We start from the raw sequence: 13,499 nt of genomic DNA, 5'->3' as shown, positions 1-13,499 counted from the left end.
AAAATGGCAGGGACCTAACAGAGGCAGAAGAGATTAAGAATAGGTGGCAACATTACACAGAAGAACTATAAAAGAATGAGCTTAACGTCCCAGATAATCACAATGAGGTGGTCACTGACCTCAAGCCAGACATCCTAGAATGTGAAGTGAAGTGGGCCTTAGAAAAGCTGAGCAACAACAAAGCTAGTGGAGGTGACAGTATTCCAGCTGAGCTATTCAAAATCTTAAAAGACAATGCAGTAAAAGTGCTACACTCAATTTGCCAGCAAATTTGGAAAACTCAACAGTGGCCACAGGATTGGAAAAGATCAGTTTACATTCCAATTCCAAAGAAAGGCAGTGCCAAAGAATGTTCAAACTATCGCACCATTGCACTCATTTCTCATGCTAGTAAAGTCATGCTTAAAATCCTACAAGCTAGACTTCAGCAGTATGTGGATCGAGAACTACCAGAAGTACAGGCAGGATTTCGAAGAGGTAGAGGAACTAGAGATCAAATTTTAGAGATCGAACTAGAGATCGAACTTTATCTTTCTCTTAAAAATCTTTTGAATGTTCCACCAAATTTTAATCCAAAAAGCTTTTATATTTCTACAAGTCCACCACATGTGAAAATAGGTAGCTTCTAAACTACCACACCTCCAGCATTTAGACTGTACATTAGGATACATATTGGACAGCTTCTTGGGATCCAGATGCCATCTATAAAACATTTTATAAAAATTTTCTCTTAAATTTTGAGCCTGGGTGAATTTAACATTTCTGACCCAAATTATCTCCCAGGTGTCCAGCGAAATTGGTTCCTGAATATTTTGTGCCCACTTTATCATGCAGTCTTTAACCAGTTCCGTTTCCGAATCCAATTCAATTAAAGCATTATATATCCTCTTTATATGTGCACAATTTGAATCTCTAATTTGCTTTACTAAATTTTGATCTGTAGTTGTGATGCCAACCTTTTGATCTGACTTCCACCTAGCTTTCAATTGGGTATATTGAAACCAAGAGTAACTTATGTTTTCTTGTCTTAACTCCTCTACTGGTTTAAGTTGCCAATCATTCCCTTGCAATCTAAGTAGTTCCTTATAAGAAACCATATCCATACTCACTCCCATAGATACGCCCTCTATCGTGTGTCCAGGGATTCCCCAAATCGGTATTTTATAATTTAACTTATAATAATACTTTTTCCAGACACGCAATAAAGTACTTCTAAGAATATGGGATTTAAAAGCCCTGTCTACCTTCTTATCATAAAGCAAGTATGCATGCCATCCATATACCAAATCCCATCCCTCAAGATGAAGTATTCTCTTGTTAGTTAGATTAAGCCAATCACTAACCCAGGTCAAGGCAACCGCATCATAATACAATTTCAAATTCGGCGCCTTGAGTCCCCCTCTTTCCCTGGTATCTTGTAAAATCTTGAATTTTGGTTTTTTCCCCGCCCAGATAAATTCGTTAATACCCTTCTGCCATTGATCAAGGTTGGCATCCTTTTTCAATATAGGTATCATCTGAAACAGAAAGAGAAACTTTGGTAGAACATTCATTTTAACAACTGCAATTCTTCCCAGTAATGATAATTGTAATTTTTTCCAATTATTTAAGTCCCTTTGTACCTTCAACCATAGTGTTTCATAATTATTCTTATACAATTTTACATTTGAGGCTGCAATATATAGATATTTAACCTTCTTCACTATTTCAAAACCTGTTAATTTAGATAACATATCCCTTTCACTCATAGATAAATTCTTGGATAGTATCTTAGTCTTATTCTGCAAGAACAAGTCATTTGTAAATAAATTCTCATTCAGCCTCCAGGATCTCCTACTAGTGTCTTCAGCAAAGAACTCCAACCAAACAGGACTATGGTCAGACATTGTCCTAGGAAAAATCTTAACGTTCTTAACCGAAGAGGAAAGATCAGTAGTAATCAAAATGAAGTCAATCCTTGAAAAAGATTTGTGTCTATCCGAAAAAGTAAAATCTCTGTCTCTCATATTCCTTTCCCACCATACATCTCTTAATTCCAGATCTTCCTTCAAATCAAAAAAAGCGTTAGGCAATTTTGAATTAAAAAAGTTTTTAGAAGATCCCTTCTTATCTTCAGATGGCACCAAAACCCCATTCCAGTCCCCCATCATAATAACAGATTTGTAATCCAGTTCAATTAGTCTCTGATGTAAAAATTTAAAAAAAATTTGCTGTTGCTGATTTGGAGCATATAATCCAATAAGAAGAACTTTCTTTCCTTGTAATGTTAATTCAATACTAACATATCTCCCTTGTTTATCCGATTCAATCAATCTTGCTGAAAAGTCTTTTCTTAAGTAAATAACCACTCCAGCCTTCTTGTCCGGAGCAAAAGATGCAAAATGTGTTCCCAATTGGGAATTAATCAAATATTTTTGATCTTTTAATGCAATATGTGTCTCTTGTAAGCAAACAATGTCATTTTTATGTTGTTTCAGATAAAAAAATACTTTCTTTCTTTTCTGTGGTGAATTTAACCCATCAACATTCCATGTCAGGAACTTCACCATCTCTGGTGACCATGAGCCTTTGGAACAAGGCCTGAAGATCAGCTGTTGCTCTCTTAGGACGTGCTCCTCCCACAGGCTCTGAAACAACCACATCTTGTGTAGCTGGACCAGTTACAGGCTTTTGTTTTTGCTCTTTTTCCATATGCTTATGTGCAGCTCTTGTCATCCTCTGTTCTTTTAGATCTTCCTTTAATGCCAAACTCTGCTCCATGGCCTCCGGCTTCTGCGTCTCCTCAAGGGGCAGTAACATTGCCCCTTCACTCAATTGTTTATCCTCTTGTCTAGCTTCTGTTCTTTTAATTCGGGGAGATGGTGGTAAACCTGCTTTCAGGACCTTAGTGTAGAAATCTTTTGCTTTTAAGATTGTATCCAGTCTGTATCTGGTCCCTGCATGATTTACCACAATTCCCATAGGTATTTCCCATCTGAACTGGATTTGTCGCTTCTTAAGCTCATCAGACAAAAAGGCAAAATCTTTCCTCTTTCTAAGAATTTTTGAAGGTATCTCCTTTAAAATCATAATATCTTGGCCTGCAATCTGAATTTTTTCCCGATAAAAGGCCTGGATAATAGAATTTCTGGTTGATCTCCTGGAAAAATAAATCACTACATCTCTAGGTAGACTTTTTTGCCTAGCAATCCAGGAGTTAACCCTAAATATCTTATCCATTTCCTTAAGTAGTTCTTCAGGTTCCCATTTCAAAACAGGAGCCACTGCTTGTGCTATTTCCCATTCCAGATTTTCTTTAGGATTCTCTTTGAGGCCTCTGATACACAAAGCAAACTCCATGTTCTTATATTCTGATATAATAACCTCATTTTCTGTTCTGTCAATCTTGGCCTCTGTTCTATCAATCTTCTGTTCAGCATCAATAATTTTATTTTCCAAGTTCTCCACATACTCCATAACTGAATCCACACGAACATCCAGGCGTTCTATATGTGCAGCTAAGCCCTGGAGTGCAAACACTATATCTTCCCTCATCTGGTTGTTTTGATTCTTTATTTATTGTTGCAAAACTTGCGTTGACTGCATCACAACTTGCTGGATGTCTGTCAGTGTAAATGCAGGAGGTGGGGGAGAGAGTGGTTGTACTGTAGGTTTCATCGAAGTCTGCCCTGCAGCTTGTGGTATAGGTGAGGAGATAACATTCTTAGAGAGCGGGGGCCCTCCCCCGCGTCTCACAGCCATTTCTTAAGTTTCAATTTCCTCTTTCACCCAGCAGAATCAGAGTTCAAAAGAAAAAAAAAAGGGGGGGAGAAGCAATAACAATTCTCTCAAAGTTCTTAATCTTCAATAATAAGAATAGGGAACAGGCTTTCAAATACACAAAATCCGATACTGGATAAAGTCAGTTGCAAATTGTATCTCTTGCTTTGTAGCAAAATATAACAATTTTCAAACACAGTCTCTTCACACAGGAGAGAAACATTCCAGCGCCATTTTTACTCCATTTCAAACTTGAAACTTGAAGAAGATAATGAAACTGAGTTAAAGTTGAAATCCAATTTATAAATTCAGATCTTCCTGCTTTGCTCTGCCTGCTTTCCAAAGGAACAAAATACTCACAGTCCCCTCTAAGCAGCAGGTGTAGTTGTCGCGTCTTGTTCCACTCCTTTTGGAGCGAAAACGTCCTGGGAGCGGAGAAAGCCTGGGCTCTGAGTGGGCTCACCCTGTTATCCCCCAAACTGCTTTGGAGAATCACAGGGGAGCTCTACCTCTATCCAGGCAGGCTCACCTTTCCCTCTTCTCCCGAGGAAGAAGCTCCAGCGCCACGGAACAGCTGATTTTTGCTGCCTCCGGGCATTTTGACGCTTCCCAGGATCGGGCGGCTTCAGAACGCTGCCATTCAGCATGGCAGCGCTACCGGAAGCCTTCCTTGAATCATTTTTGATGTCTCTGACAGGTGGACTTTAAGCACAGCCAGCGCATGGAGTTTCTATATTTCTGTGTGCAGCCTGGGCTGAAGTCTACCTGGTGTACCTATTCTCCTTATTTCCTCACCTGAAGGTTTCTGGCTAGTGGAGGAAGCCTTTTGAATACCAAGGTCTTCCTACTGCCTTACTGTATGGGCAGGGCTTGCTCATTGTTCACCTTGCCTCTCACCTTTTGTCTCATCTCTGGTTATTATGTGTAGATTTTGTGATTGTGAATGTTAGTGTGAATGCTACTGTTGTTGTTGTTGTTGTTAGCTGCGAAGTCGTGTGCGACACATCGTGACCCTATGGAAAACATTCCTCCAGGCCTTCCTCTGTCCTCTACCATTTTCTGGGGTCCATTTAAGCTCACGCCTACTGCTTCAGTGACTCCATCCAGCCACCTCATTCTCTGTCGTCCCCTTCTTCTATTGCCCTCAACCTTTCCCAGCATTAGGCTCTTCTCCAGTGAGTCCTTCCTTCTCATTAGGTGGCCAAAATATTTGAGTTTTAGCTTCAGGATCTGGCCTTCTAAAGAGCAGTCAGGATTGATCTCCTCTAGGACTGACCAGTTTGATCACCTTACAGTCCAAGGGACTCGCAGGAGTCTTCTCCAGCACCATAGTTCAAAGGCCTCAATTCTTTGGCGCTCAGCCTTTCTTATGGTCCAACTTTCACTGCCATACATTGCAACTGGGAAGACCATAGCCTTGACTATACACACTTTTGTTGACAGGGTGATGTCTCTGCTTTTTAGTGTGCTGTCTAGATTTGCCATGGCTTCCTCCCCAGGAGCAAGCGTCTTTTAATTTCTTGGCTACAGTCCCCATCTGCAGTGATCTTGGAGCCCAGGGAAATAAAATCTGTCACTACCTCCATTTCTTCCCCATCTATTTGCCAGGAATTGAGAGGGCCAGATGCCATGATCTTGGTTTTCTTAATGTTAAGTTTCAACCCAACTTTTGCACTCTCCTTCTTCACCCGCAACAAGAAGCTCTTTAGTTCTTCTTCACTTTCTGCCATTAGAGTGGTATCATCTGCATATCTTAGGTTGTTGATATTTCTTCCGGCAATCTTAATTCCAACTTTTGATTCATCTAGCCCTGCCTTTCTCATGATGTGCTCTGCATATAAGTTAAATAGGCAGGGCGACAGTATACAGCCTTGCCGGACTCCTTTCCCAATTTTGAACCAATCAGTGGTTCCGTGTCCAGTACTCACTGTTGCTTCTTGACCCGCATATTGGTTTCTCAAGAGACAAATAAGATGGTACTCTCATCTCTTTAAGAACTTGCCACAGTTTGTTATGATCCACACAATCAAAGGCTTTAGCATAGTCAATGAAGCAGAAGTAGATGTTTTTCTGGAACTCCCTAGCTTTCTCCATGATCCAGCGTATGTTGGCAATTTGATCTCTAGTTCCTCTGCCTCTTCGAAATCCTGCCTGTACTTCTGGTAGTTCTCGATCCACATACTGCTGAAGTCTAGCTTTAAGCATGACTTTACTAGCATGTGAAATGAGTGCAATGGTGCGATAGTTTGAACATTCTTTGGCACTGCCTTTCTTTGGAATTGGAATGTAAACTGATCTTTTCCAATCCTGTGGCCACTGTTGAGTTTTCCAAATTTGCTGGCAAATTGAGTGTAGCACTTTTACAGCATTGTCTTTTAAGATTTTGAATAGCTGGCGGAGCCAACTGTCAGAGCGGGCGGCTGTGTGAACGGAGCTCTCTCCTCGCACAATCTCTCACCCAGTGTTCGCGGGGGCTTTTCGGAGCTTCAGGAGGTCCTGTAGGGACATCCGAAGTTGCAGGCAGCCCGGAGAACCTTCATGAGCGGCAGTTCGTGTTGAAGATCCGGAGAAAGTCTGATGCGAGCGAACCGGGGAGAAGGAGGCCAGTAATGGCCGACATGAAGATCTGACAGAGGGACGGAGCTAGCACGTAAGCAGCGGGACAACGGTAGAGCGGAGCTGACGGAGAGTGTATCCGAATATTAAATAGGAAGCGCTTGTGAAAGAGGTACTGGTTCGAAGTGGGAGCCTCACGGAGAGGGAATAAGCGGCGATAGAAGTCTTGAGGGAGGCGTTTGGCAAAAACAGCAAGGGAAAGAAAGCCGAAGACTATATGACTGTATTCTAGCTGGAGAAAAGCTACAACAGGTCAAAGTCTGAGCTTTGGAGCCTTAGAGACTGAACTCTGGATTGTCGGGCGTGGAAAGCGATCAGCTTGGTCTAGTCTGGTCTATCCTGGTAAATTTTGAATTTGTGAACTTTTGAAACTTTTGAAATTCTACTCTACTTGTCACGGGCGGCCATTTGATATAGCAATTTAGTAACTGGAGGTTTGTTTAGTGGGACACCTACTGGTCTTTGACAGCAGAGGAAGACGGAAAAGGTGCCAATTTCTGCGCCGGAAACGGGGGGGGGGGAAGAAGAAGAACGTGACTTTGATTATATTCATACTATTGAATTCTATTATATAAATTGCTTAGTTGGTAATAAGTATCTGGTGGTAACTGTTTTATATATCTTTTGTCATAGAGTTAAAAGGTTTATATAAGACTCAGGGTATTATACATTGATAAAATACGCTGTTAAAATTGGGGAAACATGACAAGTATCTCGGGAGCAACTAAGCCTAGCGCTGGAAAAAGGCAGCAGCACAGGGACAGGGGATGGCCTCAAGTCCCTCCAATCAGAAATCTATAGAGGATATGCTGCAAAGGGAAAGATCTAACTCGAATTCCTTTAAAGATTTACATGCCCTTTTGCAAAACCTACACGAGGCAATGGCCAAAAACCACGAGGAGATGAAGAGAGAAATAGGCCAAATAAGAAACGACACTGGTGAATTAAAGGGGAAAATCCAAGCGATAGATGATAAATTTGAAGGGATTCAACAGCAATTAGTCAAAAATGAACAAAGACTTCAAGATATGGAAGCTAGAATGGAAAAAGAGGAAAAGAGAGTAGATGATTTAAATGAAACACTCCTTCAGGCTAATAAGGAATTAGAAACAACAGTCATTTTTCTGGAAGCAGAAAAGGCTGCTCATTATCTACGCTTCCAGAACGTTCAAGAAAAAAGAGGGGAAGATCTGTTGGTCATGATGGCAGAACTGATGGCAAAGGCACTCGGTGTAGGGAAGGAGGAAATGCTGGCGGAAATTGATGAAACATACAGGGTCCAAACTAATTATGCGAGAAGGCACAACCTCCCAAAAGAAGTACATGTAAGGTTAGTTAAAAAATCAATTCGGGATGAGCTTTTGCATAGATCTAGAGAGGAACCATTAGAATTTCGGGGCCAACCAATCACCATCCTTAAACAGATACCTAAAAGGATGAGGGATCTGAGACGCGGCTATCAATTCTTAACATCCAAACTAATAAGAGAAAATGTAAACTTTAGATGGCTAACTCCAGAGGGTATTCTTGTTACGTGGCAGGATAGAAGGCATAGACTGGACACGATAGAGAAGGCAGAAGATTTTTACAAACGCCACTTCCATAGCCAAGAGGAAGTAGATTTAGAAGATCAAGATGGAAGGGAGGTAAGAGAAAGAGATACAATACGTGTGGCAATGGATGGGAAGATCTTAGCTACAGAGGATAGAAGGAACAAATCCGGTGAGTTAACAGAGAAACATGGAACTAGAGACAAGGAAGAGAGAGAGCCCCGAATCACGAGATCCACAAAAACCAGAAATAAGTAAGATGAAGGGAGGTGAGTGTAGTATTATGTCTGTGAATATTAATGGATTGAATTCGCCAGTGAAAAGGCGGAAATTTTTTAATAGGCTTATTCACCAACAATTGGATATCGTGGCAATACAAGAAGTCCATATAAAGGAACAACAAAAATATTTGTTAGTACAACCAAGAATAGGGAACCTATTCGTTTCCTTAGACCGACACAAGAAAAAGAGAGGAGTGGCACTATATGTAAACCCAAAATTGACTGCAAAACAAATTTATAACGATAAAGAGGGTAGAATACTGATAGTCGAGGTTATAATAAATCACAGGAAGGTCATGATGGTAGAGATATATGCCCCAAACCATAACCAAGAACAATTTTTCAAAACACTTCACAATAAGATATGTAGCATTGATTATGAGGAGATTTGTTTAATAGGAGATTTTAATGCTATCCTAGATATAAATTTGGATTATATGGGAAAGACGCTTAGGAAAAAGAAGAGAAGAACTCTACCGAGATCTTTTCTTAACTTGGCTGAGGAACTAAATATCCAAGATGTCTGGAGGGAAAGAAATCGTAAGGCTAGACAATATACATATTACTCCAACCGACATAACTCATGGTCTAGAATAGACATGGTATGGATGACGAAAGAAATTAGTTCAGAAATAGACGAGGTACATATAGCGACAGGTACTTGGGCAGATCACAATCCTATTAAACTTATCTGGAAAGGTTCCAAAAAAATATCCAGATGGACGCTTCAAAGAGCAATTTTAAAAGAAGACGAATTCAAATCTAAGATGGAGAGAGAACTAAGTTTTTTCTTTAAGGAAAATAAAGCTATAGACACCTCAGTACAAAACAATTGGGATACAGCTAAGGCAATGATGAGAGGGGTAGCGAGGGCATATATGGTATATAAAAATAAGGGGAAAAGACAACAACGGGAAAGATTAGAAGAGGAATATAAGAGCTTAGAAGTTACACTCCAACAAGATCCACAAAAAGAGAATATCAAGCAATCTATGGATCTGATTAAACACAAACGTAACATTCTAGACAAAGAGAAATTGGCACAACAATTGAGAAACACGAAACAAAATTTTTTTGAAAATGCAAATAAACCGGGCCGGTGGCTCGCATACAAATTGGGAAAACAAAAGGGGAAAAACTGGATTCACGAACTACGAGATGAGGAAGGGAGAATATTCCACCAGGAGGAAAAAAAAAAATTATAGCCCAGGAATTTTATGAACGTTTATACAAAGAAGATAGCCAGGCAAGTGTGGAGAAAATGGAGGAATATTTTCAAAGAGCCAAACTACCTAAGGTCACAGAAGATACCAGAAATATGTTAAACGAGGAAATTCGACTATCTGAGGTGATAAAAGCTATTAATGCACAAAAGAATAATAAAGCATCGGGACCCGACGGTCTTCCATCAGAGATTTATAAAGAATTACAAAATATCCTAGCTCAACCCCTAGTGGAGGTATTTAACGCAGTATTAGAAGGCGCAAGGACGCCTAAATCTTGGCTAGAGGCAAACATAACCCTTATTCCGAAAGATAACACAGACCATACATTAATCCAAAATTACAGACCCATATCACTTCTTAACTCGGACTACAAGATATTTACATCAATTATAGCGGAACGATTGAAACGATTTCTGAATGATTTCATACACGCAGATCAAAATGGTTTTCTCGCTAAGAGACACACTAAGCACAACATTAGAATAATATTAGATACATTGGAGTACTATGAATTACATAGCGAACAACAGATGGCATTACTTTTCTTAGACGCCCAAAAGGCATTTGACAATGTTAAATGGTCTTTTTTGTGCCAACAGCTTAGCTTTATGAATATGGGAGAAAAATTTATAAATATAATTAGGGCAATTTATGACAATCAGGAAGCAAAAATAATTATTAATGGGGAAGCATCTAGCAAGTTTCAAATCCAAAAGGGAACACGGCAAGGCTGCCCCTTATCACTGTTGCTGTTTATATTGACTCTTGAAGTATTAACGAGAACTATAAGAAACGACCCAAAGATAAAAGGATTAACCATTAAAAAGGAAACCTTTAAATTGCAAGCTTTCGCGGACGATCTAGTTTTTATTATGGAGGATCCATGTCAGACGGGACCAAAGCTATTGGAAGAATTATCTAAATATGGTGAGGTTGCCGGACTGCGAATAAATAGAAATAAGACCAAGATGATTGTTAAAAATATGACCAATAAACAAAAAGGTAATCTGGCCGAAATCACGGATATAGAAATAGTCAAGAAAATAAAATATTTAGGGATTAACATTACGGCTAGATGCACTTCACTCAAAAAGGATAATTATGATAGTGTAGTGAATCAAATAAAAGGTGACCTGGAAAGATGGGGAAACCTAAAACTCTCATTATTGGGAAGAATCGCTGTCATTAAGATGAATATTCTGCCTAAAATCCTGTTTCTGTTTCAGAATATCCCAATTCAACTCGACTCTAAATTTTTTCGAAATTTGGATAAATTATCACTAAATTTTATTTGGCAGGGGAAAAAACCAAGAATTAAATTGAAATATTTACAAGACACGAAGGAAAATGGGGGTTTTGGATTGCCAGACTGGGAATTATATTACCACGCCGCGGCCCTGAGCTGGATTAGAGAATGGGTAATCTTGAGAAATAGAAGACTATTAACTTTAGAGGGTCACGATTTGCAATATGGCTGGCATGCTTTCCTATGGACGGAGAAACAAGGTCTTTTCTCGCATTTTCAAAGACACCGGATCAGGCAAGCGCTACTCAATACTTGGAAAAAAATTAGATCTCACAATTACACCAAAATACCGGTCTGGCTATCCACCCTTGAAGCGATAGTTTACCCAAATCTGTTTGATTTGGGTAACATAATCTCATACAAGGATATTCTGAATGAGGAGGGGGAATTGAAACTTAGGAATGAACTAGAATTACAAGGTATAAAACTCGATTGGTGGGCCTACTTACAAATCCAATCGAGATTTAGGAAGGATAAAAATGAATGGGGGATATATACCTCTGAAACAGCATTGGACAAAATATTATTGGGACCGGACTCTAAACAAATAAGGAATTTTTATAAATTACTTTTGGGATATAAGCTGTTTGAAGAGCAAGTGAAAGACCCCATGTTGATCTGGGCTAACAATTTAGGACATAACATCGACCTAGATACTTGGCAAACAATTTGGGATAGGAATAAAAGGATAACACTGGCCTCATCGTATAAAGAAAATTTATTTAAAATGTTTTACCGATGGCATCTTCCCCCAGCCCGCTTAGCAAAAATGTACACAACAGCATCTCCCAAATGTTGGAAGTGTTCTGAAGAGATAGGCACATACTTCCACACGTGGTGGTCTTGCAGTAAAACACAAAAATTTTGGAGAATGATTTGGATTTGGCTGAAAGAAATATTGAAACAAGATCTGGAGTTTAGTCCAGAACTTTTCTTGTTGGGAATCACGAAAGAGAAATATCCTAAAGATGTGCTATACTTAACGATCCATATTATCACAGCAGCTAGAATATCATTTGCGCAAAAATGGAAAAAGAATGAGATCCCAGGACAAAAAGAGGTTATTAGGAAAATTTGGGATTGCGCTGAAATGGACAAATTAACTTTGGAATTAAAGAATAAAGATCAATCAGACTATTATAGAATTTGGAACAAATTGTATCTTTGGATGGATAAAAAGAAAGGTCTCTATTAGGTTTTACAGACTAGCTCACTGTTTTAAATATTGTGGTATTTCACCGATTTGTAATCTAAGTGTATTTAAGTGTATTTTTGATGTACATATATACATGTATATATATATATTTAAACATTGTAGACAAAAAGGTTTGTCAGCTCGCTGGTACTGTGTCCAATGTTTTTAAATAATAAATTTAATTAAAAAAAAATTAATAAAAAAAAAAAAGATTTTGAATAGCTCAGCTGGAATACTGTCACCTCCACTAGCTTTGTTGTTGCTCAGCTTTTCTAAGGCCCACTTCACTTCACATTCTAGGATGTCTGGCTCGAAGTCAGTGACCACCTCATTGTGATTATCTGAGAAGTTAAGCTCATTCTTGTATAATTCTTCTGTGTAATGTTGCCACCTCTTCTTAATCTCTTCTGCCTCTGTTAGGTCCCTGCCATTTTGGTCCTTTATCATGCCCATTTTTGCATTAAACGTTCCCTTCATCTCTCCAATTTTCTTGAAAAGATCTCTGGTCCTCCCTATTCTATTGTTTTCTTCTATTTCTTTGCACTGTTCATTTAAGAAGGCATTCTTATCTCTTCTAGCTATTCTCTGGAATTCTGCATTCAATTGGGCTTATCTATGTTTTTCTCCCTTGCCTTTCGCTTCCCTCCTTTCCTCAGCTATTTGCAAAGCTTCCTCAGACAGCCATTTTGCTTTCTTGCATTTCTTTTTCTTTGGGATGGTTTTGGTTGCTACCTGTTGTACAATGTTGTGAACCTCTGTCCATAGTTCTTCAGGCACTCTGTCTATCAGATCTAATTCCTTAAATCTATTTGTCACTTCTACTGTATATTCAACAGGGATATGATTTAATTCATACCTGAGTGGCCTAGTGCTTTTCCCTACTTTCTTCAGTTTAAGCCTAAACTTTGCAAGGAGAAGCTCATGGTCTGAGCCACAGTCAGCTCCTGGTCTTGTTTTTACTGACTGTATATAGCTTCTCCATCTTTGGCTGCAGAGCATATAGTCAATCTGATTTCTGTGTTGACCGTCTGGTGATGTCCATGTGTAGAGCCGTCTCTTGGGTTGTTGGAAAAGAGTGTTTGCTATGACCATCATATTCTCTTGACAAAATTCTATCAGCCTGTGCCCTGCTTCATTTTGTACTCCAAGGCCAAACTTGCCTGTTATTCTGGTTATCTTTTGGCTTCCTATTTTAGCATTCCAATCCCCCATGATGATAAGGACATCATTTTTTGGTGCTGTAGGGCTACATAGAACCGGTCAATTTCATCCTCTTCAGCACCAGTGGTTGGGGCATAGACTTGGACTACTGTGATATTGAATGGTTTGCTTGGATTCGAACTGAGATCATTCTGTCATTTTGAGGATTGTATCCCAGTATTGCTTTTCCTACTCTTTTATTGACTATGAAGGCTACTCCATTTCTTCTGATGGATTCTTGCCCGCAGTAGTATACCTGATGGTCATCTGAATTAAATTCACCCATTCCTGTCCATTTTAGTTCGCTGATACCTAAGATGTCGATGTTCAGTCTTGTCATCTCTTGTTTGACCACGTCCAGCTTTC

Source organism: Vipera ursinii (assembly GCF_947247035.1).
Source record: "Vipera ursinii genome assembly, chromosome: 6".
Classification (NCBI taxonomy): domain Eukaryota; kingdom Metazoa; phylum Chordata; class Lepidosauria; order Squamata; family Viperidae; genus Vipera; species Vipera ursinii.
Note: the sequence above shows the minus strand (reverse complement) of the source record.